General features: G+C 49.4%; 1 protein-coding gene across 1 annotated transcript in view; it reads right to left on the bottom strand.

Moving 5' to 3' along the window:
* SRRM3 (serine/arginine repetitive matrix 3) overlaps positions 1 to 24,822 on the bottom strand; it is a 98,689-nt gene extending 73,867 nt beyond the window's left edge. Inside the window, exon 1 of the mRNA XM_077311420.1 lies at positions 24,667 to 24,822. The gene's annotated coding sequence lies outside the window, so the exon portion shown is untranslated. The remainder of the gene's footprint in view (positions 1 to 24,666) is intronic.
* Between the last annotated feature and the right edge of the window lie 2,751 nt (positions 24,823 to 27,573).

Here is a 27,573-nt window from a genome sequence, read left to right as displayed (position 1 = left end):
AGTGCATTCTATCGACTGTACCCTGCTAAGGGCCTGCCCCAAATCCCACCCTCCCCAGCCTTCACCTTCCAAATTGCCAGGTATTTTCGCACCTGGAGCTGGCAAACCTAGCCGTGGGTGAATGCTTCCTCTGCTAGATGGTCTGGTTTTATAAAGCAGCTTCGCCCAGGAGCCTTTGAAGAGGCAGATGGGTAGAAAAGGGCTTCACCTCTATTTAAAGTGAGATCAGAAGAAATGGAAAACATTCTCCATTTCACGTTCCCTGGCCTTTTCAGTCAAAAGGGACGAGGGAGCGGCTGAAGGGACAGGCCACCCCCTGCAGCTCTGGAAGGCCACTGACAGTCTGAACCACCCATGCTGAGTTTGATTCAGTATGAGGCACTTGGATGTGCTCACTGTCAAAACATTTTATGATCCCATCCTGATAGGGACTGTTGTGTTAAGATTCCTTTCCTAGGGTGTTCCTACCCGTACACAGGAGGGCATGCATGCATTGACAAAACACCACACACAGACAGACCCACACAATACAACACCGCAATAAAACAATTGCAGTGCAACTCCAGGTCTGTTCAGGCAGAGATTGCTCTTGTGTAGATGATTGAGTTTTAGAACTCATTCAGGAGATTCTACAAGTAGTAGAAGAAGAGTTGGTTCTTCTATGCTGCTTTTCTTTACCCAAAGGAGTCTCAAAGCAGCTTACAGTCGCCTTCCCTTTCCTCTCACCACAACAGACACCCTGTGAGGGAGGGGAGGCTGGGAGAGCCCTGATATTACTGAAGAAGAAGAGTTGGTACTTATATGTTGCTTTTCTCTGCCCGAAGGAGTCTCAAAGCAGCTTACAATTGCCTTCCCTTTCCTCTCCCCACAACAGGCACCCTGGGAGGTAGGGGAGGCTGAGAGAGCCCTGAGAGAACTGTTCAGTCAGAACAGCTTTATTAGTGCTGTGGTGAGCCCAAGGTCATCCAGCTGGTTGCATGTGGGGGAGCAGGAAATCAAACCCGGCTCGCCAGATTAGAAGTCTGCACTCCTAACCGCTACACCAAGCTGGTTCTCTGTAAATCAGAAGTCCAGAAGAGTGTAATTTGGAGCTGAAAATAATTCCAGAACAAAGATGGAGTGGAATAAGCCACTCAACCTTACTGCCATCAAATAGCTCATGTACTCATATGATTCACATTATATTCATAAGTCACACTGAACCTAATTTTGAGGAACACGGGTTAAAAAGAAGGACCCTTGCAAACCAAAACCAGGGTTTGATAACCCAGAACCTACTTACTATCCTCCAGTTACCTTCCAGGGTTGCCAAGTCCTCCTGGCCACTGGCTGGGGATAGGGGGGATTGGGTTGGCACATCCAGCTGGCAAGGACTCATGGGAATTGAAGTCCATGGCTGGAAAGCCACAGTTTGGCCACCCCTGCCTTAAGAGTCTACCTTCTGAAGCATCCATTTTCCCCAGAGGAACTTATCCCTGGAGTCTGGAGATGAATTGTAATTCTTCAGTGTCCCCAGGTCCCCCCTGGAGGCTGGCATCCCTATTACCTGCTCTAACCGGTTACCAACCTTCCCTGCGCTCCAAAGAGTCTGCCTTGCTAACAAAAATGCATATTGCCAGGCCACATTTACAGCATGTAAGGGCATTCCTTCCAGCTCACAGCATATTATTAAGATATGCGTGCTGGCCTAGGGGAGAAAGAGATTAATCTATGACTTCTCTGCCTCTCGCTTCAGCCCGGTGCGGAAATAGAGATTTCTATTTTTAAAGCCCAGAAGCAGAGCCAGACTCGCAAATGTGTAGCGGGAATCTTCGTCAAACTGGGGACACACACACACACTCACACTCACACGCGGCCTCCTCCCGCCTCCAGCTTCCCCCCAGCAGACAGATCCAAAGGCACGGCGTCCCACGCTCAAGTCAAGGCAACATGAGCCTCAAAGAAGGGTGGGGATTAACTGTAAGGTCAGCATTAATTAAACTGACGTTGGATACTGGTAGAGTGGAGAGGGAGGGGATCGATCTACCCCTCCCCACCTCTGCTTCTTTAATACCACCATTTACTGCATCAGAAATCCCTGCAAGTTTTAGATGGGGGGCGGGGTAAGAGGATCAGGTTAGGATCTGAGTTTCAGGTGAAGAAGAGGAAGAGGAAGAGGAAGAGGAAGAGGAGGAGGAGGAGGAGGAGGAGGAGGAGGAGTTGGGTTTTATACCCCACTTTTCTCAACCAGAAGGCATCTCAAAGTGGCTGACGATTGCCTTCCCTTCCTCTCCCCACAATAGGCACACGGGGAGGGAGGTGAAGCTGAGAGAGCTCTGACAGGACTGCTCTGTGAGAACAGAGCTATCAGGACTGTGACAAGCCCAAGGTCACCCAGCCAGCTGCAAGTGGACAAGCAGGGAATCAAACCCGACCCTCCAGATTAGAAGCCGCCTTGCTTCACTTCTACACCCCGCTGGCTCTCTTAGATCCTGTATACCCAGCAATTGGCCCTGATTGGGATAACCCAGCACAGCCTAATCTTGTCAGATCTCAGAAACGAAAAAGGATCGGCCCCATCTAGCATTTGGTGGGGATGTGATGCAGAGGCCGGCAGGGGTGAGCCTGCAGTCTCTAGCTTTGAGAATCCTCTGGGGTAGGCGTATAATCAGAGTTGACTTGACAGTGCCTTCCACCATTCCCGCCAGAACCTGGGAGATCCAGCGGCCGGCCATTGCTTCCCAGAATCCTCCACGCTCGACAGAATGGTCAAGGGCACTCAGCGCCTGGCATCTCCCAGGTTCCTTTGACCCAGAGGACCCAAAAGAAAACCAGCGAGACTCATGGAAACACTGCCCATCCCAGTATGTCCCTTGGAGAGCATTACGATTTGGAAACACCAATTTACTGGTGCTCCCTGGCCACAGAGAAGGTCAACTGGCCTTGACCACAGCCAGGGCTTTTTTGACCCTGGCTCCAACCTGGTGGGATGAGCTACCAACTGAGATCAGGGCCCTGACAGAAGCAGCGAAGTTCCGCAGGGCCTGTAAACGGATGCTCTTCCACCAGGCCTATGGCTGAGACCAGGGCCTAGTCTGCACACAGAGGATAATGCACTTTCAATGTGCTTTGGCAGCTGGATTTTCCTGTGCGGAACAGGAAAATCTACTTCGAAAATGAATTGAAAGCGCATTATCTATTGTGTGCAGAATAGGCCCAGGATAAATATGGGAAACAAGTCCAGGACTCCCTCTGCCTCTCCCAACCAAACATCTTTTCTACGACACACCATGCTGAAAAAAACCACAGGATTTGAGCAACCAGGACCTGATGCTTTCGAAGAAGGGAAGGGTGACATACCAGTTCTTTACATTTGAATGCCTCTAAGGACGCTTCATTTTTTAAATTGTTTGATATGCTGTAAGCTGTCCTGAGCCTGCCTATAAATTAAACAACAACAACAACAACAATTCTATCCTAGATTCCATTTCTGAAGAGTAACCAGGAAGGGATTTCACAGCACCCCTTCACATCAAATCAAACCATAATTTTGGGTAGACCGGGGTGTGTAGAATTTTTGACGGCAAGAGTGTGTGGGTGTGTGTCATATTCCAAATGCTCCACCACATCTTATTTTTCCACCCTCCCTGCATTTTGTAAACTAGCATACCAAGGAGAACACTTTAATGAAGATCTCTCCCGGATTAGCACTTATCTGTTCCCATCAGGGTGCAGTTTGTTGCTCTCATGGTTCTCGACTTCTGTAATTCCTAGCGCTTGCCTTGTCCTGCGGTCCTCTTATGCCAGCTGATTGCACCGAGTGACAGCCGGCAATCTGCCTTGAGTCTCCAGGAAAAAAGGCATTACTATAAACCAATTAATAAATAAAGGGCACGAAAACAGGCCTTTTCTCCTGCAGCCGGATAATGGCAGCGTCTGGATTCCCTGGACATATCGAGACGGACAGGCTGGGCCTGCCTTCCGTCGGATGTATAGAGTGGCAGATCGGCTTCTCGGTCCTCCCTGGGTTGTGCAGGGCTCCCTTCTCGCAATTGAATCCCCTTCCGTTGTAGTCATGTATCATTAATAAATGCAACAAAGTGCAGAAGAGGGCAGCCGGAATGAGTTGCGGAAAAGCTAAAGAATATTGGGCAGGGGAGGGGGACGGTTTATCAATTTGCGAAAAAGACAGCTAAAGGGGGCCATGCCAGAGGCTGGCGGAATTATTGAACGATGGAGAGAAAATGCTGGGAGACAGAGAGAGAGAGAGATGTCTCCCCACCCCCGCCGAAAGACTAGATCCCCCAAATCATCTGACGAACCTGATAGTGGACGGCAGATTAAAAAAGAATGAAGGCAGGACTTCATTATGAGTTATTAACTTACAGAGCCCCATGGTCCACAGTATGTAGCCAGTGTTTTCAGGATGTGTTTTTTGTAATGGGGATAGGGGTGGGGTGGGGAGAGAATAAGAAGAGGAGGAAGAGTTGGTTTTTATACCCTGCTTTTTGCAAAGCGGCTTACAATCACCTTCCCTTCCTCTCCCCACAATAGACACCTTGGGAGGTAGGTGGGGCTGAGAGAGCTCTAAGAGAACTGCTCAATCAGAACAGCTCTATCAGGGCTCTGACAAGCCCAAGGTCACCCACCTGGCTGCATGTGGGGGAGTGGGGACTCAAACCCAGCCTTGATAGCACTATACGCCACAGAGGTCCTTCTCACATTCAAACCCTGATATTTCCATTTAAAGGATTTCAGCAGCCTGCACATTTCCCCTTATAGCTCAGCAATGAAAAAGGCTATAGACTTAACTTGTTTTTTTTTTTTAAGAAAACTGGGAATGATTAGATTGTGACGATAGTTATATGGTTATAATAACATCATCATCTATATGTTTCTGACTTTTTTTAAAAGCCTAAAAAATTGATCTTTGGTATTTGTATGGGGAGAGAATGGTAGTCAGCCAGAATTTTTGCTGGGCAAAAGACCTACCCACTTCCTAAAAACCCAGTTTACTTCCTAAAAAATATTTCCTGGTTGTCATGGTGCCTCATTAAGGCCTGCCATCCATTCAGAGGAAAATAACCTTGGCTGGAGGAAGAAGAGAGTTAACGAAAGGCACAGAGGACTTTCTTCTCCCTCCTTTTAATCCCACATTTTTGTTTGTCTTGGGGTATATAATTAAGATCAAAGCCCTTCAGACTGGCAGCGGCGCCTGTGCAAACTTATTAAAAAGCAGATTTTTAAAAGGCATGATCAGAGAAAGGAAACCATCACGGAGAGGCGTGCCCTACCCGGCTGCTTTCCTTTGCCGCCAAAGAGATCCCGAAATTTTGCAAACAGAACTCAAAGCAGGGCTGTGCTCGACAGGCCTGTCATAAATCCCCCTCTCTGCCTATTCTGATGCTGCAATCCCTTCCAGAGCTGGCTCCACTACAGAGGTGACCTTGGCAGCTGCCTGGGGGTGGGGAGAGGCAGGCTTTAAGGCAGGGGAAGTCAACCTGTGGTACTCCAGATGTTCATTGACTACAATTCCCATGAGCCCCTGCCAGAAAATGCTGGCAGGGGCTCATGGGAATTGTAGTCCATGGACATCTGGAGTACCACAAGTTGACATCCCCTGCTTTAAGGGACACTAAATGCAACCCAAGTGAATGCCTTCTGCTTAAAAAAAGTAATTAACATATTATTTCTGCCAAGAATTCTTCTCTGTGTTGAATGCAGGGGCATGGGGGATGCCAAAGCCAGACTCCAGCCTGGAGCTCCAAAAATCCTTGGGTCCACCCTGATAGTCCTCCAATATTTATGCGTAGGAGCATCGTTGGGCCACAGGTAGCTGAGCATGCTGTCTAAATCCCTTTCCCTTAATCCCTGATCCCTTTAACTTGGAATTTGTCACTTGATGTCAGCCATCAAGTGATGTAACAAGGCTTTGGATACATGCTGAGTCTTTCCCCCATGAGACGATGCATTTCGCATCCAACCAGCAGTTGATTTCAGGGCTGGACCACCCCTTGTTGTTGATGGGCGATGGCCTTTGGTCTTTAACGTGCAGCCTCGCTTCTGTTTGGATCATCAACAGCTTGGTGAAGTGGTTAAGAGCAGCGGCTTCTAATCTGGCCTCAGGAAAAAGCTCTTTCACATCATCTCCCACCTCATCCTTTTAACTGGAGATGCTGGGGACTGAAGACCCACGATTGTAATAACCAACTATCAGGTACTGTCAAATGCTCTCGCACCCCATCTGCGTAATACTCTGTGTGGCGAAGGGCAATCAGCAACCTGTCCTGGAGGAGAGAGTTTTGTTCTCCTCTCCGTAATGAAATCCCTCCCCCTCCCAAACCTTCCGGCTAAAAATTGGCGCCCTGGAGCTTTTCCTTCCGCAGGCTTACGGACCCTCCCCACCACCCCAATACGGCTAGAAGCGGCAGAATTTGAGAAGCTCCGGATTGCTCAGCAAGGCCAGGCAGGTCGGCTTCTCGGATATCGAAAGGAGGTAACGGGCCCCGTCTGCCGCCAGGCACAGCTTTCTTTAAATGCCAGCTCCCTTTCAGGGAAGTTATTAATCATTCATCCGACGCTTTTAATAAGCAAGATCCTTAACCGTCCTGAACTCCTCTGTTCTCCCTAGAATCCCGCAGGGTAGAAAACACACACACACACATATATACATACACACACAATCCCTATTTTCCTCAGTTTAGACATGAAGCACTGAAGGCAAGTTCGCACGTACGTTTTTTACGTCTGCCCCTAAAATATCGATCTTATTTTTCTCCTGCCCTTTCTCCAAGGAGCTCAGGGCAACGGGTGTGTCTCAGCGGGTACGCTGCTGTCCCAGTTTGCCCTCTCGGAAAAGGCCAACGAAGGGGATCTAGAGCAAATCAGTCGAGGAAGCCAGGGCCCCCAGTCTGCAAGACCTGAGCATGTCTGCCCACAATAGGACATTTGGAGGTCATTAAGGGTCACTTAAAGTCAGAAGTGACTTGACGACATGTGACATACACAATAGGATTAGACTGACTAGTCCTACTCTTCATGGGGAAGGAAACTGTGTCCAGCGCACAATACCCGTTTGATTCTCCGTCATGACTGTGTTGATCTAGAACCCAGCCGTGGTTAAGAGCACGGATTCTTCTCTGGAGAATGGGGTTTGATTGCCCACTCCTCCACATGCAGCCAGCTGGGTGAACTTGGGCCAGGCACGGTGCTTTGAGGGGTGTTCTCTCAGTCCCACCTCCCTCACAGGGTGTCTGTTGTGGGGAGAGGAAGGGAAGGCGATTGTGAGCCACTTTGAGACGCCTTCAAGTAGTGAAAATCAGGGGATAAAAACCCAGCTCTTGTCTTTTTGGTGGTCCACAGGATCCACAATACTCTCCTCCAACACTGCCGCCTCTCCCTAATTGGATTCCGGAGACGATCCTGAAAATGCATCCTCATGCAAATATCAGTGCAATCCTAAACAACATCATCCCTTTCACAGTCCCTTGACTTCTAGAGGGCTTTACAGGGTTCAACTCTTCTTAGGGTGGTCCTTCAGATGTGTGTCCTTTCTGTCCCATCATCCAACTTGTTTTACAGGCCGGTCTGAACCCCGCCTGATCCACCTTGCAGGAGATGGGGGATGCATGCCCTCCGGACATCTTCTCCCCAACTCCCTCAACCCTCTGCCTGACCTTTCCCTTGAGATTTGGAGTGCCTTTCTGCTCCACTGCAGATTTAGCCATGACCTAAGAATGTCTAAATCTGGAAAACGCCACTGGATTTCTTTTTTATGCGTGGCGACAGCCAGATAAGCCTCTCGTGGGGGATTTGCTGGCTGCCTCCCCTCCCCCCCCTTCCCCGCTCCTCACACCTGTTCCCTGCTGGCAACCTGTGAACAACATCCGCAGGGCTAAGGAAGGGACAGGTGGTCCTGAGCACAAAGACAGCACGGCACAGGGGTGCCGAGGAATCTGCTTTAAGTGCTAGAAGAAAAATCGATACGCCATGTTAATGCACTAGGAGTGCAGAGCAGACAAAGGGCATCCACGCACCGCTGGCTTAGCAGTCTTTCCCCACCCCTGGGGAATTCTGGGAACTGTACGCCTGTGGCAGGGTAGGTACAAAACTTACGGACGAGGCCACATTTCAAAAGCTGTCTGGTTCAATTTCGACATCCCCTTCTCAGTTCTCTTTCCCCCGTCCGAATAACGTATTTGCTTTCCCACCCCTTGTCTCTCCTTCTTCCCATTACATTTCTGGCTTGAAAATCAGAGCCTATTTATTTGTTTGGAGACTTCTTTTTTTTAAAAAAAGCATATAACATTTATTGAATAGCTTAACAACAAGCTCGTATGCAGAAATCTGGTTCTCAAAATAATCACATATCAGCTACGGCATACGGAAGAACATAAAGGGGTGGATTCCGTCTACGAATTTGCAGCTGGGCTACATTAACCTGGGGTTGGCGTTCTCATGTGGTTACAGTCACAAGCATTCTGATCTTATTGGGGGTATTTCTGCCCCACTTTGCATCCTGCTAGGGACTCAAAGAATCTTCCGAAGAAGAAGAAGAAGAAGAAGAAGAAGAAGAAGAAGAAGAAGAAGAAGAAGAAGAAGAAGAAGAAGATATTTTGTGAACCTCATGCGTTGGTCTTTGATTCCCTAGGACACGCCTATGTGGGCGTGTCCACAGCTCTGCTTCTGGGCCTTATTCTGTACAATTGTACCATTTTAGGGGTTTCTTGAAGATGAAGAATGTTTCAGGGGTTTCTCGATGGTCAAAAAAGCAGAGAAAGGCTGCCCTAACCTTTCTGGTGGTGGACATTTTAAGGGCAGAACAACCCGGCAGCAACTAGGCTCAGCAGACAACAGCTGTGCCCACCGCATTGAGGACCAGGGGCTTAAAAGAGCCGCAGGTGTTGTGTTTGCACCACCCTGGGTTTCCAGCCTGAATGAAGATCTTCCACATTTCAACTGATCTCCAGGTGACAAAGATTAGTTCCCCTGGAAAAAAATGGCTCCTTCAGAAGCTGGACTCTAAGACACTATACCCCAAACCCCAACCATTCTCAAGCTCCCCCCTCGCAAATTTCCCAACCCAGAGCTGGCACCCCTAGAGCCAAACATGGTCCCAAGCCACCGAGTGAATATAGCTGGGCTAGATGGATGGATGGTGGGGGGCAAGGAAATAGGAAAGGCCATATCAAGCCAGCACTGTCCCTCAAAGACCCCCCAAAATGATTGCCCTGACAACATTCTCACCATTTTAAGAAGACATCCTTCCAGCAAGGGACAAATCAGGACAAGCGATTTACCAGGCGCCGAAAGAAAGCCCGGGACAGCGGCAAGCGTCAACTGGAAAATCCCCATTTTGATCCGATGCCCGCTGTGTGAAAGCCAGATAACTGATTATTCCCAAGCTGTTCCTCCCTTCATCAGCCAGCGGTTCCCTGCAAAATGTACACGTTTCCCAACATGACTCCTGCCTCCATCAATGAGCATCATACAGCGCACACGCATTTATATACATCTCTCTCGATAGGCAAATACGTGACGCAGGGCGGGCGTCTCCCTGCTACAGAAAGAAGGCTAGACTCCATGGTCCGAAACAAACCTATAATGCCAAGAGAAAAGGGGAGAAGCCAAAGCCCTGACCCAAAGGAAAAAACAAGCCCGGATGTTTGGAATACGGAGAGCAATTTTTAAAATGCCACTATCTTGTACGCATATTTGTATTTGAATTTTTATATCATTATACTGTCTTTGGGGAATTGGATTGATACTGTTGTGAACTGCCACAAGCCAGCCTCTGGGAGCGGCGGTATAGAAGTACAATAATAAACAAACAAACAAACAAATAAAAGAAGAAACAAAAAGGAAAGAGTGTTGGATTGTCTGTGATCGGGACAGAAGAAGCGAAAGCCAGAGGGATCGCCCTGGGGGTGGAGGGAACTGTTTTGGGAGAAACTGAGCAACATGGCCTTACAGGTGGGTGGGGGCAAAGAGAGTGAGATCCTTGCAGATTTAAAACAACCTGGAAGAGGTCTAACAAGGCCTCCTTTTACCCATCACCCCTGAGCCTGAGCTAATGGGGGTTTGTTCTCTGACAAGAGGGATTCACTGGTGCCCATCCCGGGTTGCTAAGCAACCCAGCAGCAGGGGTCACCTGGTGCTCACCAGCTGGACTTAGGAGCTTAAAGTCAGGAAGAGGAGGAGGGTGATAGGAATGAGTGTGCGTGTGCATGTGCATGTGCGTGTGTGTACAAGCGATCCTGTGCTCGGTCCAGCAGGGAGGCAGTTGCTTAGCAACAGGACTCTTTCCGGACTCATCTGCTGCAGAATGAGCGAACATATATTTGGGAAGGGGAAAGTAATTATTTAATCAGGGCTGGGGGGTGGGGGAGATAATTTCACAGGACTCTGTGCCATGGGTCCTCTGAAGATAGGCGGCAGGGGCCACTGCTTTGTTCTAAGGAACTCGGTAAATGATTCCCTGCTCAGCAGAGAGGGGCTTAGATCTCCCCCTGAACCGAAGTGATTAAAGGAAAGGGAGAAGAATTAACTCTCAACTAGCAAGCTGCTCTTCCCTCCATCCGAGTGAAGGATTGGCTAAGTAGCCACTAATGTGAAACGGAGCCTCCGTCTTGGGACACAGTCTACCCCGACAAACAGGTTCAGGAGGGACTGCCTGCAGTTGGCCATCACGGTTGGCCATCGCTGGCCCAAACAAAAGGAATTCACCATGATGGGGGAAGTCCCTGGGTCCTGCCTTAGAAATCTTGAAAAGGGATTGTTCGATTGAGTCATGAAAGAATTGGCGGCTATTAGCCATGACGGTTTAACGGAACCTCCATATTCAGAAGCAGTATACCTAAGAGCTCTAAGAGAATTATGACTCACTGGCCCAAGGTCCCCCAGCTGGCTACATGTGGAGGAGGAGTGGGGAATTGAACCCAGTTCTCCAGATTAGACTGCAACTCTTAACCACTGCACCGTGCTGGCTTTTGCATGATGCCCCGCGAGGAGGTCAAATTTCGGGATCTGCTAGTGGGTAATGGATCTGCTGCCCTACTTTGTGGCCCTACCTGGGTTCTGCCTATATATTTGTAAGTGGCACGTCTTCAATACTCTCTCTGCCAAAGGGAACCAACCGTGGGGAATATTATTCCTGGAGCTTCTACCAGCTCAGGGGACTGGGATAAACATAGTAGGCTAAATGGTCAACAGAAGTGGCCAGTTCTGTGCCAAGAATAGCTAATGGACAAGTCCATTAAGACAAAATATAGGGAAAAGGCCAGGGAGCCCCTGGAGAGCTCTCATGGGCTCCTAGGGCTCCCGGGAGCATTTGTTGGGAAACCCTGTCCTGCAGCTGGGACTTAACAAAAACCCTACCAAAAACACATCAAGTGGTTGATAAAAGCCACCAGAAGAGTGCCCCATTGAACTTCAAAATGATTGGCATAATGTAGAAAACTCCCCCATTTGTCCCTTTGGAATCTACTGCCCATCCTGTTGTGGGGATCCACAACCTGAGTTTTAGTGTGCGAGAAAAAGTTCCTTCTGCCTTGCCCATACCATATCTACTTTCATAAAACTTTATGCCCCAGCCATCTTTTCCCTAATCCCCTATGGGTGGAGGCACAACCTCGAGGGGTGGGGGATTAGGCAGATTTTTTTTTTTAAGCACTTAATATATTTTGGTCCTCTCCAAGTACAAAAGAATGGGCTGCACCTCAACAGGTCTGATTCTTTCCCATTCTTGCCCTTTCTGTATTACCCCAGCCGTTTATAATTCTAGCTCCAATCCCTCATAATATTTCGAGCGTCACAGTAAATCCCCAGCTTGGGATGTTTTCTTCTGGCATGTTTATTAAAGCCGTTTTTGAGTGGCAGACTCAGAGCAGAATCTTCAGTCCGTCCCCACCCCGCACCCCCAGTCCCTACGCCATTCTTTGTGATCTAATGCAGCAGATTTTCCATATTTAAACACACACGCTCATGTTTGGGTACTCCCCCATACTCCCAAAATCAGGATGCCCACCTGCAAAGGAAGGCAGGGCTTCTCTACTTGTAAATAGGGTCTTGTTTTAAAAGGGGAGAATTCTGCCCCAGTGCAGCTTCTGTAGGGCTGCCAGCTCCAGGTTAGGGAAAACCTGTAGACTTTGGGGATGAAGCCTGCAGAGAGCAGGGCTTAGGAAGGGGAGGGGCTTCAATGGGGTAAGCTGCCCTACAGTCCACCCTACAAAGCAGACAATTTCTCCAGAGGAACTGATCTCTGTTAACTGCCATGCCAGGGGATCTCTAGGTCCCACCTGGAGGCTGGCATCCCTAAGCTTCTCAGGCAAGTGGGAGGGAAACCGTACCTGCCGCAAGAGCTGTTCAACGGTATATATGGCCCAATCGCCTTCTTTGCCACCTTAATTCTCCTGTTCTGACCTCCTCCCTGGATTGGGGAGTTCCAGATCACCTGGTCATGTTTCCAACGTAGGACTGACACAGCAGGAGGAGTCTTCTAGGGCAGGGGTAGTCAACCTGTGGTCCTCCATATATCCATGGACTACAATTCCCATGAGCCCCTGCCAGCATTTGCTCATGGGAATTGTAGTCCATGAACATATGGAGGACCACAGGTTGACTACCCCTATTCTAGGGCTCAGTTTTTTAATTTTCAACTTTACCAAGCACTGTGCATGTACATTTTGCCATAGCATTTGGTTCCTTTGCGTTTTTCTCTCTCCGTGTGTGCATGCGCATGCGCATGTGTGAGATGGTGCCGTCATGTCCCTTCTGGCTTATGGTGATCCTAAACGTCCTATTGTGAACAGCCTTGCTCAGGTCTTGCAAAACAAGGCTCCCTTGATTGAGCCATTCCATCGCACATTCCCGCTTTTCCTGCTGCCTTCAGCTGAATCCATCTTTATTGTCTTTTCCAGTGACTTGTCTCCTAATGAGTCCTCCCTCAAAGGCCAAAATAGGTTTGGAGAGGCCCTGACTTTTAATCAAAGAAACCAAGCTTTGAATGCTGTGTGGTTGGCTAGCAACAGCCTTGGAGGGAATTTGTTGCTTAAAGCTACAGACGTTCCTTTTATGGCTTTTGGCTTTTCAAAACCCTCTAGGGCAATTTTTTTAGATTTCACATTTTTCTGTATACCTAGGGTCGTTTTCAGGTCCGGAGAAGATCTGTCTTGTCCATCAACTGGATTTAAGTATTCAAAGACTGGCCAACTTCACATTTAGAATATAAGATTTGATCTATAACTCAGATATTTGTCTTTTTGGCGGTTCATGGTATTGAGGTGTGTATGAGCGCATTGATCAAACATTTACCCCTCCCCAAACTTTCAACCCAAAGTTGGCAACCATACCCTGTAGGAAGAATTCAGGAGAGCTCTATAAGTATCACGTTCATCTGGAAACCAATGTTTGACCTTGATTTTCAACATATGAATATTTGCCAGGGATATTGCAATTCAAAATATCAGGCATTAACTATAGAGGGGAATTAAGCAGCAAATATTTGAAGTCATCCAGGGGATATTCAGTACAAACACACGCTGGGGAGGGGCAGATTAATTTCAGTTCTACAGTGAAGTTGGATGGAAAAGGAAAAAAATAAATGAATGAGGACAGTTCTACTGTCCGCTTTTGGGAGCCGATTTCTTGTCTCTCTGATTCCCAAAGGGAAAAGGTGCCTTAGGAATTCTCCCTTTTCAAGAGATCTGAATCAAATGTGCAATTCCTTTTCTAACTCCCTGATTCCAGAACCTCAACTCAAAGGCCGAACTGCATTCAGAGATGACAAGGAAAGAGGGGACAAAGGCAGCAAAAAACTCAAATTCTTTTACATGCTTGAAGCTGGGGGGGGGGGGGGGGGAGACGAAAACTCTTAAGCCAGCCCTTCCCAAATAAGTGAACTTGGGGGAGGGATTCAAAGACAGAGTGTGAGAGATTTGAAAAAGAGCAGCAAAACAAAGTTTGAGTCCAGTGGCACCTTGAAGAACAACCAAATTTTATTCCAGGTATAAGCATGTGTGTGCAGGCACACTGTATAAGCGATGGGCCTGGAGGGGGTGGGAAGGGGAGGGGCCACTGGTGGGCATGCCCACAGCTCTGCTTCCCAACCGTATTCTGTACAATTGCAGCATTTCTGGGGTTTCTCGAAGACTGAGGCCTGCTAACTTCCGTCCCATTGTATCTGATGAAGTGTGCATGCCCTTGAAAGCGTACAACTTGAATAAAAATAAGAGTTGGGGTTTTTTTTTAGACCTTGCTTTTCACTGCGGCTTACAATCGCCTTCTCTTCCTCTCCCCTCAATAGACACCCTGCGAGGTAGGTGGGGCCGAGAGAGTTCTGACAGAACTGCTCAGTAAGAACAGCACTATCGGGGCTGTGACTAGCCCAAGGTCGCCCAGCTGGCTGCATGTGGAGGAGCAGGGAATCAAACCCGGCTCGCCAGATCAGAAGCTGCCACTCTTAACCACTACACCAAAACTCTGTCGGTCATACAGGTGCCACTGGAATTGTACAGAATACCACAGTCCCCCCCCCCGAACCTGTTGTCTCTCTGTAAGAGGTCTCAGAGCTGGGTCCAGAGGAACCCAGCCAGGATTCATGGGAAACCAACCCTGGTCCTCCAGATGCCCATGGACTACAATTCCCATGAGCCACTGCCAGCAAATGCTGGCAGGGGCTCATGGGAATTGTAGTCCATGGGCATCTGGAGGCCCACAGGTTGACTACCTCTGCACAATTCCACCAGCAAACTCTCTGCTTCTTCTACCTTTCAAAAACATGTTCCTCCACCCACCTGGCGAGCACAGAGGTCCAACTGCCAGGTGAAGGCAGGGTGACTCCTGCACACTTGAGGCCAGGCTCTTCACCTGTGTGCCATGTAAGGACCTAACATTTGGGCACAGTCAAGAAAAAAGGTGTCGTGTGATCTTCCCGGGAGCGAGGGGGCATGTTGCCAGCCAGGGTGTGAGCTCTCTGCCGCTTTGCCAAAGAGGTGTTAGTAAACAGATGCTGGTACATGGCTTATGAGAGTCCCCCAGGGGAATGCTGCCAGCTCCGTGCTTCGTTTCCTTTCCATGGTAACCAAGGAGCGTCTCTGCCAGGGAGTTAAGAACATGCAAGGGACCCTGGAGAAAAGAGGTCCCTCTCCTTCTCTCCTTGCCCAGGGAAGCTGGATGCCTCCTGGGGGAATTGACAAGCAGGAGATGCCGAAGACAGACCTCCCCTGATGCTGGTGTCTCGCCAGCCTTGGGGAATGGAAGATATATTGTTCTGTCCATGGAGGCTCTACGTCAAGGCTGCCTGGTTCGTTCATTGCCTCCTCTGGGAATCTGCTTCAGCTGTTCCTAAAGAGGCCTTTGCTAGCAGGCATCCAGACACCCACACAGCTCTGGATTAACGTGCCTTCAGAATGCACAGTGTGCAAATATAGCCATGGCTGGCTTAGGGCATCCTCTCATGGGGTTTTCAAGGCAAGAAGCAGTCTAAATCTGGCGTGGCCAGAATGTGGCTCTCCAGGTGTCCATGCACTACAATTCCCATGAGCCCCAGGGGGAATTATAGTCCGTGGGCATCTGGAAAGCCACAGTTTGGCCACCCCTGGTGTAGGTGGTTTGCCATTGCCTGTTACTGTAATATGACCCTGGATTTCCATGGTGGTCTCCCCTCCAAATATTAACCAGGTCTGTCTCTGATTAGCTTATGAGATCGGATGAGATCGGATGAGATCAGGGCAAAGCAAGCAGAAGGACAAAAGAAGAAGAGCTTTTCTGTGTGAGAACAGCTCTAACAGGACAGTGACTAGCCCAAAGACACCCACAAGGAGGAGTGGGGAATCCAACAGGGCTCACCAGATCGGAAGCTGCCCCTCTTAACCACCCCACACAAGTTTGGGCTCATCTGGTACACAGGAAGTCGCAAAGCAAAATAAATAAATAAAGAGGAAATAAAGGAAATTTATATAAACGTTGAGAGCCAACTTAGTGTTGCAGTTAAGATAGGTGGCCTCTGATCAGGAAAACCAGTTTTGATTCCTCACTCCTCCTCTTCCTTATGCAGCCCAGCTGGGTGACCTTGGGCCAGTCACAGTTCTCGAAGAGCTCTCTCAGCCCCACCTTCCTCACAGGGTGTTTGTTGTGGGGAGAGGAAAGGGAAGGTGATCGTCAGCTGCTTTGAGACTCCTTCAGGAAGTGAAAAGAGGGGGACAAAATCCAACACTTCTAGAGCACCTCGGCACTCGTGGTGTAAGGGCCAGAGATCTCTTCCTGTAAATGAATCAGGAGTGGATGGTCACCTGACCCACACCCAATGGAAATGCACCTAACTCTGTCCACCTGATCTGCTCCTGTCCACTCATAAATCTCCTATAGATCTTTCAAGTTTTAAAATTCTGTGTTTGTTTGTTTATTTATTTCCCTCTTTTCACCCCGGGGTGACCTAAAAAGACTTACGTTATTTCCCTCTCATCCATTTTACCTTCACAACAACCCTGTGAGGGTTGTGACTGACTCAAGGTCATCCAGAAGGCTTCCCTGGCAACGTGGGGATTCGAACCTGGGTCTCCCAGATCCCTTTAACTTCTACCCCATGCTGGTGATTACCATGATGTTTAAACCATCTAAATGTTTTTTTAAATCCCCTGTTAGCCAATCTGGCAGTTGAAAAAGGGTGATTTGAGGAAGTTGAAAAAGGGTGATTTGAGGAAGTCCTTACCCAGTTATAAGAAGGGTTTTTTTTTTAATTCTCTGAAAGTGGGTTAAAGTTTCAGAACTTAAAAATAACTGTTCTATTTTGATTTGCGCTCCTCCCATGCTAAGCAAGAACAGGCACAAAAACGGTGCATTTGAGATCTTCCACAGAGTGAGACACTGGTTGGATTAGGAGGATGTGGATCCTCCGTGCCAATCTTTGATACCCTCCCCCAAATGGGGTGACCCCGTTTAGCAAGGGGGAGAAGGCTGGTGGGAACCCACCTTTTCTCTAAAGCTTTTGACACAACAGCCTAATCTTGCTGGATCTCAGCCCTGGTTAGTCCGTGGCTGGGAGCCCACCACGAAATTCCAGGGTTGCTATCCAGAGGCAAGCAAACTCCTTGTGCTCGGTAAAGGGTGGTCCTCTATCCACCAGAATGTCATCCAGGCATTTGAAACATTCCTCTGCCATACCCTCCCCAGCACTAGGGCTCCAGAGGTTTCCAAAGTAATGACTGATATAGCAGCAGAAAACTTGAAGATCACAGACCTAGGAAGAGGAGGAAGAGAAGGAGGAGAGCAATTTTTTTTATACCCCGCTTCTCACGTCCCTAAGGAGTTCCCAAACAACATACAAGCCCCTCTCACGTCATCTCCCCACAACAGGCACCCTGTGAGGTAGGCTGAGAGAGCTCTAAGAGAATGGTGTCTGGCCCAAGGTCACCATGCTGACTGCATGAGGAGTAGCAGGGAATTAAACACGGCTGTCCAGCTTAGAGGCCACGCAGGAGTACACATTATAAGATCAACTAATCAAGAGGAAAGGTAGGGGGGATCAGATTTCACAATTACCTGGACACCTGTATTCCCCAATGCTGTCTGCCCTTTCTCCCCGCTTTTCATAACCTCTCTCCCTCCCAGCTGGTCTCTTTCATTGATTACAGTTATATAATGCCAGCAGCTATTCCTCCTACCCTGATAGGATTATGCAAGTTTGCAAGCCACCTGTCCAGGGAATTAGGCCAGTGGTGTGGGGGGGGGGGCAGGAAATAAGGATTTCACTGCACACCAACATACCCAAACAGCTGTCTGCCTGGCTTAGCCTCTCTCCTTCTCATGCCATCCTGGTAGCGCAGAATCTGGGAAGCTGCCAATACGACATATATTTAGAAGTCATTTTGGGGAAGAGGAGGCAAGATGCCACTGCCAATGTCTACAAGCAAATGGCAGAGGGTTCAGATGGTCTTCTGTCGATCTGCCAGATGGTCTGGGCCCGTTGCGTGCCAAGGCACAGCCCTCAGTGGCTCAGTTAGAGGCCGTGCCCTGGGGTCTTTCCAAGACCCTGGCAGAAGAAAATGCTAATTAATTTCTCTGGGGGATCCACTTGGATTCGAACCAAGAGGTGGATGGTTGACAGGCTGGTGAGCTCATGTGGGGATCTGCTCAAGACTGGAGGGTAGGAGGCAACAGGGCTGGTATAGACCTTTCAGGTCCCAACAGGGCTCTGCACCAAGTAGAAGCAGACAGGAGCGGTATAGCCCTCCTGGATGCCAACAGGGCTTTGCATCAAGTAGGAGAGAGAGGTTGGATAGCCCTCTTAGTTGCCAATAGGGCTCCATGTAAAGTAGATGCAGACAGAAGTGATTTCTATCCCTTCACCTGTTGAGATGCCCTGATTCCACTGAGGTATGGTGAGTTCACAGCTGCAGTCAAGGGAGTCAAGGCATCTCAATAGTGCTGCTTTAGCAAAGTAAAGGAAAAGGTATCCCCTGTGCAAGCACCGAATCATGTCTCACCCTTGGGGTGACGCCCCCTAGCGTTTTCTTGGCAGACTCAATACGGGGAGGTTTGCCATTCCCTTCCCCAGTCATTACCGTTTACCCCCCAGCAGCAAGCTGGGTACTCATTTTACCGACCTCGGAAGGATGGAAGGCTGAGTCCACCTTGAGCCGGCTGCTGGGATTGAACTCCCAGCCTCATGGGCAGACAGCTTCAGACAGCATGACTGCTGCCTTAACACTCTGCGCCACAAGAGCATAAAAGCAACAATTAAAACTCTGGGAAGGAAGGCGGGGTCACCGAGGGAATGCCAGACTAAACAAAGATGTTTTCACGCAGTGAAAGAAGATGGCAACGAAAGAGGCTGGCTGAGTCCCTCTGCAGAGAGAGTTCTAAAGTTTTGGCATCACAATCTAGAAGGCCCACTTTAAGGTTGCTACCCACCTAATTTCAGATGGTGGGAAACACCCAAAGCAGTAGGTAACTGTAGTGGTCAGGTGGGTTCCTTACAGTATGGTAAATGTTCAGATTGTAATGCAAATAATGAATTTATAAAGAGGCAATGTAGAGTTACATTATGAAAACACCCACAGCATTCTTACATAAATAAAGGCATCATATATCGCAGTAAGCCATTTTAAAGCAAGTAGGACTTTGACAGCTGTACAGTTGATAGCATAGTACCCACTGGGTACCCCAATCTTTCAGATTAGCAAGAGAGCTTTGTGATGACTAAGTAGATCCTTTGGTGTTTATAGAGAATTTTATCTTAGACGTGAAACAGGTCCCCTTGTTAATGCAGATTGTCTTTCGATAGCTTTGATGATCTCTTATCAATATGTTCCATAGTTGCCACCTACCCTGTGAGGTAGGTGAGGCTGAGAGAGCTCTAAGAGAACAGCTCTGTGAGAACAACTGCACGAGAACTGTGACTAGCCCAAGGTCACCCAGCTGGCTGCATGTGGAGGAGCGAGGAATCAAACCCAGTTCCCCAGAGGCCGCCACTAACTAAGTAACAGGTGGGTTCATAAGAGATAGGGCGGCCTCTCTGTCAAATGGCTATCCAGCCTCTGTTTAAAAATTTCCTAATCTGACATTACACCAAGGGCTATGCTGGTGAATATAAAACCAAGTCCATTTTTCACCAGGAGATCCTTGACCAGAGAGCATTTCATACCAAGCGTGTAGGTGGAGGGTCAAGACATCCATTTTTAGCAAGCTTCTATTAAGACTGTCTGGGTCAAAAGCAGGCTGGTCTATCTTTACTGCAGTTGCTTTCTTTTATTTAAGATGGATCGAAATTTTATCTTTTCATATTTCTTTCCTGCAAGGCTGGTACTTTGATAAAGTGCTTCAAGGGACCCACACGAATCGAGGAGGAGGGGGGTCTCCACAACCCAAATTTACATAAACCACAAGAGGAAAGTAAGCCTCAGGGGAGGGCAGTCTATAAATATAATAAATACAAATAATTAAGTTAAGTATAGCACTGTAGATGTACACTGGGTACTTCAGAACCCTGGACAGCTCACCAACCTGGACAGAAGTACCCAGATATGTAGGTTCCTGGTTAAAGCACCCAAGCAAAACCCAACACTTGATTATCACTGAACTCAGTGGTTCTTGCTTCCAAACTGATTTCTACGACCCCCTTGATCCTCTAACCATAACAGTGGCCCTGAGAGGTAGGTGAGGCTGAGAGAGCTCTAAGAGAACTGCTCTGTGAGAACAGCTGCATGAGAACTGCGACTAGCCCAAGGTCACCCAGCTGGCTGCATGTGGAGGAGCGAGGAATCCAAACCCAGTTCCCCGGAGGCCGCCATTCTTAACCACGCTGGCTATAAGGGATTCCTTTGGCTGTACTTCTAACCATCTTATGGTTTACATTTGGATGTAAGTGCAGTCAAAGGGCATTCAAGGCATGCGAAAAGCAGAGTTGGATGCCGTCGTTTTCCTCTGCAGAGCCTTCATTGGTGGACCCCCCCCCCCATTCAAGAACCAACTTCGCTTCGCTCCCGAGATCGGACGAGGTCAGCCTATATCCAGCCGCGTTCCCTTCTTGTGGCTTCACATCAGCCATAAACAATGAAACGAAAGAACTGCCATGCCGGATAACAGCAGAGATCTGCCTAATGCCGCTTCCCGCTTGCTAGCTATCGCCAACCAGATACTGCGCAGGGAGTGGATATGCAGGCCGTTCGCCTCCTGTGCTTAATCCCGGCCATCTGGTGTCCGAGGATCAGAATCTCAGGAAACACAGACGGTCCTTTTGGCTCTCATGTCTATTAGTGCTAAAATGCTAGCCTTCTACATAGCTCTCTGATTCTTTCAGAAAACCTTTTCCACCGGTGGCTACTGTGCCTGGATTCCACCCCTTAATTACGTGATCCGTGAACGAGGGCTTCCTTTTGTTCTAATTCCAGCCGTTTCCCTAGCACCTACATGAGAGGACTCGATGGCTGGGGGTTTGTGTTTTTTTTTAATGGAGAGAAACTGAATTTTGTTCTCGCTTCTTCCTCTATTACCACGACATTGGGCAGAGTGTTGGATCCACATTCACTCCCCACATTCCAGCCACAGAGGTCATTAGGGGACTTTGGGATTACCATCATCTCTGTCTCACCTGCAACGCAGACCTGACCTGGATAGGCCAAGCAAGCCCAATCCTGTCTGATCTCAGCAGCTAAGCAGGGCCCACCTTGGCTGGTTTTTGGATGGGAGACCTCCAAGCACTGGGGTGGTAGTTCCTCCAAGGAACACTAGGGGTCATGATGTAGAGGCAGGGAATGGCAAAACCACCTCCGAACATCCCTTGCCTGAGTGCCAGTCAGATCCCAGAAGCTAAGCAGGGATGACCCTGGCTAGTATGTGGATGGGAGACCTCCAAGGATTTGGGGTTCCTCCAAGGAACACCTGGGGTCATGACATGGAGGCAGGTGTCAAGTGATTATGATTCTCATCCTGCACAACTGTGGCCCAGATCCTAAGGTTTGGGAGGGCTTGAACTTTACACAAGCAGCAGAAAAGAGGAACTGCCACAAACAACCAGAACCAAAGGAATCCTTGACCTGCTCCTATTTGCCCCATCTAAAAATTAACTGGGAGGGAAGGCAGCAAGGTATAGGCTGATTTCATCTCATCTTGGATGCTAAGCAGAGTCAGTACTTGAAGAAGAAGAGTTGGTTCTTACATGCCACTTTTCTCTATCCGAAGGAGGCTCAAAGCGGCTTACAATCTCCTTCCCCTTTCCTCTCCCCACAACAGACACCCTGTGAGGGAGGGGAGGCTGAGAGAGCCCTGATATTACTGAAGAAGAAGAGTTGGTACTTATATGTTGCTTTTCTCTACCCAAAGGAGTCTCAAAGCAGCTTACAATCTCCTTCCTTTTCCTCTCCCCACAACAGACACCCTGTGAGGGAGGTGAGGCTGAGAGAGCCCTGATATTACTGCTTGGTCAAAACAGCTTTAGCAGTGCTGTGGCAAACCCAAGGTCACCCAGCTGGCTGCAGGTGGGGGAGGAGTGGGGAATCCAACCCGGCTCGCCAGATCAGAAGTCTGCACTCCTAACCGCAACACCAATCTGGCTCTCTGGAATGGAGGCCACCGAAGAAGGCCCAGCAGAGTGAAGCATTGGCAAACCACCTTGGCTTCTCTTGAGAGCCAATTCTCTTAATGTTATTGGTTGGTTGGTTGGACTTGTATACCGCCCTCCCAACAAGCTGGCTAGGGTGGTGAACAACAATAATACAAACAGTAATGTAAGTTAAAACCAATGAACATTATAAAACCATTAAAAACATATTTAAAACATGTTTCACAACAAGCAGCAGCAGTGATCCACATATTGCTAGGATAATCTCCATTCAGTAATGTCTGTGGGAGAGTGTTTGGGGGGGGCATTGAGGTTATAAGGTCACTGGCCCCAACCAAATGCTTGGCAGAAGAAGTCCACCTTGCAAACCCTGTGGCCCTTGCCATCGGCCAGTGTGGTGAAGTGGCTAAAGTTCAGTTGACTTTAATCTGGGTTTGATTCCCCACACTTCCTCCACATGCAGCCAGCTGGGCGACCTTGGGCTCATCACAGTTCTCTCAAAGCTGTTCTCAAAGTACAGTTTTGTCCGAGCTCTCTCAGCCCCACCTACCTCCTGGGGTGTGTGGAGAGGAAGGGAAAGGGGTTTGAAAGCCACTTTGAGATTCCTTCAGGTAGTGAAAAGCGGGGAATTAAAAACCCAGCTCTTTTCCCTCTTCCTCTTAACCCCTGGGCTGGGCCAGAAGTCGAGGGCATGGCCACACACAAGAGAAAAGCTGGAGAAAGGTGTTCTCTCCAAGTAACATTAATAGGAAATAATTGGAAAGTGTCTATTTTATGTGGATGACAGACGTCTAAGGATGTACGGTACAAACTAGGAAGCTCCCAGCCAGGCCTCACCTTATGAGGCAGCATAAGCTACTACCCCTGACCCGCATATCATTATTCTGGACTACCTGGCGGGGTTGTTGTGGGTATCATTTCAGAGTGCCTTTGGGTTGTGTTATTCCCATCCGAATTGTTAGGAGGCAGAGTTTGGTGTGAGAACACCTGCTTCACATGGAAGTGGTCTAGTCCCCAGAACCTCAGGGAACAAAAACGAGGAATGAACTTTTGTTGCCCAAGACTTGGACAACAATTGGCACCTTGAGGCCACCATATCAAGTGAGATGGTCCAGTCATCCGCTTTCTGGGTTCATTGCAACAAGGCTCTTTCGCTGCTAATGCCTCTGGGTGATTTTACTCAAACTACCAAGCCAACATCCCTCCCTGTCGTTTGCCCCGAACATCTAACATTCAGTTATATACTGCCACTGCACATGGAGGTTCCATTTAATGCCCACATCTAGGGGCCACTGGCAGACTTGTCCTCCATCTGTCTACGTAGATCTGCCCCCTGATTGGTCTGTACCAACTCCAAAAGCTTTTATGAATTGAAATGAATATTATGCCCCTGTTTATGCCAAGTGATTTGTGATCTAATAAAGAGGTCCACGCACACGCACCCCGGCTGGCTGCTCTCGTATTGTGAGCACCACACAAAACTTTGGCTCTCGTACCAACCCCCCCTCCCCCACGTGCACAGATTCTCAAGCAAAAATAGAAGCCAATCGCCATGACTGGGAGTGCTCTCCTCAGATCGATCCATGTGGCATTCCCTTCGAGCCGGAGCCTCCGCAAAAACGCCCTCCCTTCACCGCAGTTTTGAATTCCCTGGGAATATTTCCAACTCGCTTTGCAATGAATTATTCAAAGGCTGCATCTCCCGGCCTAAAATTAACCAAACTTCCCCGCCGCCACCCCCACCCCCACCCTGCCCCCTTGACACCAAATTCCAGGGCCAGAGGCCACATCCTCTCCAGCTGAGACTGGCGGACTTTCTTCTGAAACATCTTCTCCCCCAAAAAACTTTCACACCTCTTTTTGCCCCTTGAGGTTTGACCCGAACACTAGAGGAGATCTTTGGAGGAAACACCCGATGCTCAGTTCTCCAGCAGGCATTCGACATCCATTCCCATAGCTGTGCTCAGCCACTCAAGGAAGATTTAAATAAATTTAAAAAAAAAACCCACAACTCGCCAGTCCTTCCACCCTTTCCTCCACCCTCCGAAGGAGAGCCGTCACACAGGCTGTGGCTCAACACGCCAAGAGCCTTCTTTCTCCCATCTGTTCGGCTGCCCTCTTATCCCTTGGCTAGAGAAGGGGCGGGCAGGAGAGGGGGACCAAAGAAGCCTCCTTGGAATCGTGCTGTCACTTTACTCGTGGGCTTGTTGTTGGTTCTTTTTAATGCAAATCATAAAAGGCTCCAAATGGCCCCTCTGTCTCCGGCCACTTCGTGCTCCCGCCTTGCGGACCCCCATCCCGGCAGCCACCCCCACCCCTTCCTGTCTCCCTTCTCCTTCTTTCCCCCACCCCCACCCCCACCCCCGTCCCAGTCCACCTGCTCGTCGGATCCGGCAAAGAAGAGCGAGCCCAGCGGGGGAGAAAAACACAGGCGCACACAACAGATGGGACCACAGCCAAGAGCCCTCCTGCGAGGTTGGCCTCCTCCCCTCCACCATCAGCGGAGGAGGGTGAGGGCTGAGCAATGGGCCACCACCCTCCCCCAAATCTCCCCTCCCCAACAAGCAACACCCCCCCCTCCTCCTCTTCCTCCTCCTCTGCTTCCTCCTCCCCACCCAACCCACCCCTACCTTGAGCCAGCGATCTGGGGCCGCCGCAGCCGGGTTTGGCCTCTCCCGTCTCCCGCCAGGCTCCCGTCCTCGCGATCCGTCGGGGTCTCCTTTCTCTGTGCTCTCCCCCTCGCGCGCAGCCCCCCTGCCCCGCTCCGGCGCTCCCGCCCGCCGCCCGCCCTGGCCGCGTCCTCCGAGGTCCCCCTTTGCAGCAGTCCCCGCGCCGAGCGCCTGCTGAAGTGCTGGACAGCGCACGACCACCGAGCCCGCCCCGGAGGCTGCGGCCAGACCGCCCCGCCCGCGCCCCGCAGCCTCCTCCCACAGCGCCCCCTGCAGCAGGGGAGGAGAGACTGCCGGGGGAGAGAGAAAGGGTTGGAGGGGTGGAATTATACCAGCCCAGGGCTGGTTTAGCTACGGAGCAGGTGCTACGCCCTGCCTTGCAGTGCCTTGTGCCCCGTGGACCAGGGCAGCAGCCGTTCTCCTTATGGAGCGGTTAGGAGCGTGGATTTCTAAGCTGCCGAGCTGGGTTTGATTCCCTGCTGCTCCACATGCAGCCAGCTGGGGGACCTTGGGCTGGCCGCAGCATGGGTAAAGCTGTTCTGACCGAGCAGGAATATCAGGGCTCTCTCAACCTCACCTCTGTCACAGGGAGAGGAAAAGGAAGGCTGCTTTGAGGCTCCTTCTGGTAGAAAAAAGCAACACATAAGAACCAACTCTTCTTCTTCAAGAGTGTGTGTCTGGGGGGGGGGGTCTTTCTGCCCTCGTGCCTGTCTGATCCCACCACAATTGTACTCTGGTAGGGCCCTGCAAATCCTCAAGATAGCTCTGGCGCTACAGGCCCCGCAAATCCTTATACCACTCCTGCACAAGCCACCTCCCAATCCCCTGGTAGTAGGCTGAGAGAATCTGGCAAACCTAGCCCATTCCCCACCATTTGATCGTAAATTAGCCCCCGCTAGCTGAATTTCCCCAGATCTCGGAAGCTAAGCAGTGTTGCCCCTGGATAACATTTGGATGGAAGATCTTCACGGAATACCAATATCGCTATGCACAGCCAGGCAGTGGTGAACCAACTTTGAACATCTCAGAGGGCCAGCTTGGCGTAGTGCTTAAGAACAGAGGCCGCTAATCTGGAGAACTGAGTTTGATTGCCCACTCCTCCTCCACATGCAGCCTTAGGGTGACCTTGGGCCAGTCAGTTCTCACAGAGATCTCTCATCCCCTTCAACCTGTTGTGGGGAGAGGAAGGGAAGGCAGTTGTAAGCCACTTTGGGACACATGAGGCCTGCTGGGTGACCTTGGGGCTTTCTGAGAGCCTGCTTGAAGTAGCCAAAGCCTCTCTTGTTGTGCACATTGAGAGGATTAAGGAGCCCTTTGCCCTTGTCCAGAGGTCCGCAGTGTGGTGCCCTTGGGAGCCATGGTGCCCACTGACATCTTTCCTGCCACCCATTAAGTGCTTTTAGATCAGGGGAGGTTCTAGGTGGACATTTGGCCTACAGGGCATCTGGCTGGCTGTGCAGATGAAAAGGCCCCTAGTTAAAGGAGGTTGCTGGGAGCAGCAGTATACAAGTCCAATAAATAAATAAAATAAATAAACAAGAGCTAATGCCTGAAAATTTGAAGAGCTACAATGACGACGGAGCAGAATTATTCTCTCTTGCCCCGGAGGGACGGACCAGAACCAATGGGATGAAATTAATTCAAAAGAAATTCCATCTAAACATCCAGAAGAAGTTTGTGACAGTCAGAGCAGTTCCTCAGTGGAACAGACTTCCTCAGGAAGTGGTGGGTTCTCCATCTTTGGAAATTTTCAGACAGAGGCTGGATAGCCATCTGACGGAGCGGCTGATTCTGTGAAGGCTCAAGGGGTTGGCAGGTTACAGTGGATGAGCAATTGGGATGTGAATGTCCTGCATAGTGCAGGGGGTTGGACTAGATGACCCAGGAGATCCCAACTCTATTATTCTATGATTCTATGATTCTATGACTCTTGCTCCCTGATCATTCACGGTTAGTTCTACCTTTTGCAGCAGCCAGTTTTGATTGGCTCCACCTTATGTGGCAGCCATTTTTGGGCCCACCATGTTGTGTCAGTATTCCAGAGTGGTCCACAGGATCAAAAAGCCTGGGGTCCTCTGCCCTACTCTCTGTTGGAGAGCCAGGGAACAGAGCCATACTTTTGAGCTTTCCTGTTCTTAGCCAGTAAGGATATAGGCAGCTCCAGGTACAGCCCTTGTTTGAAATGAGTAGGCAATCCGATTTCTCAATGTACTCCCTGGCACACTTACACACACACACACACACACACAATCTGTATCTGGTTTATTTTTTATTTTTTAAGGAATGAGTTTAATTTGAGAAAATTGCTGGGAGCTGGCGTCTGGTTCTCTTTATGTTAATAAAACTTTAAAATCACACCAGTGCGGGCTTTTACCCTGGCTGCTGAGCAACACGGTAAATCACAGCCAGATAAATTAAAATCCCTAAATAAACCGGTAAATGGGGATCATAAAGCCTCCAAACACCCAGCATAAATCAGAAAGGGAAAACTGTTTTCCCTGAACCAAGCGGAGTGGGACTCTGATCTTTAAAGCTGTCTCCAAAGGAACCTTCCCATAGGAGGGGAGATGTCAGCTTGAGAGGGGAGACGGAGGGGGGCGATGCTAGGGAGCATAAGGCAGCTACAGGTTTAAAAATAGGCCATTAGCTGCAGTAGGGTGGAAATGAAGGACCCTTCCGGATGAGTTTCTTTCTAGGGTTTGCAGTTCTGGAACGCTAAACTGTGTTTGGAAGTGAATCATCTAACAGAATGGGTAATGCACATTCCGTGTAAGCCGTGGTCTATCACGGTCAAGATTGTCTACCCAAAGCAGCAACGGCTATCCAGGGTGTCGGTCAGAGGCCTTTCACATCACCTACTGCAAGATC

The sequence above is a fragment of the Paroedura picta genome, chromosome 15 (genome assembly GCF_049243985.1).
Source record: "Paroedura picta isolate Pp20150507F chromosome 15, Ppicta_v3.0, whole genome shotgun sequence".
Lineage (NCBI taxonomy): Eukaryota > Metazoa > Chordata > Lepidosauria > Squamata > Gekkonidae > Paroedura > Paroedura picta.
The sequence above is the reverse complement of the archived record's forward strand: the minus strand, read 5'-3'. Positions and strand labels throughout refer to the sequence as shown.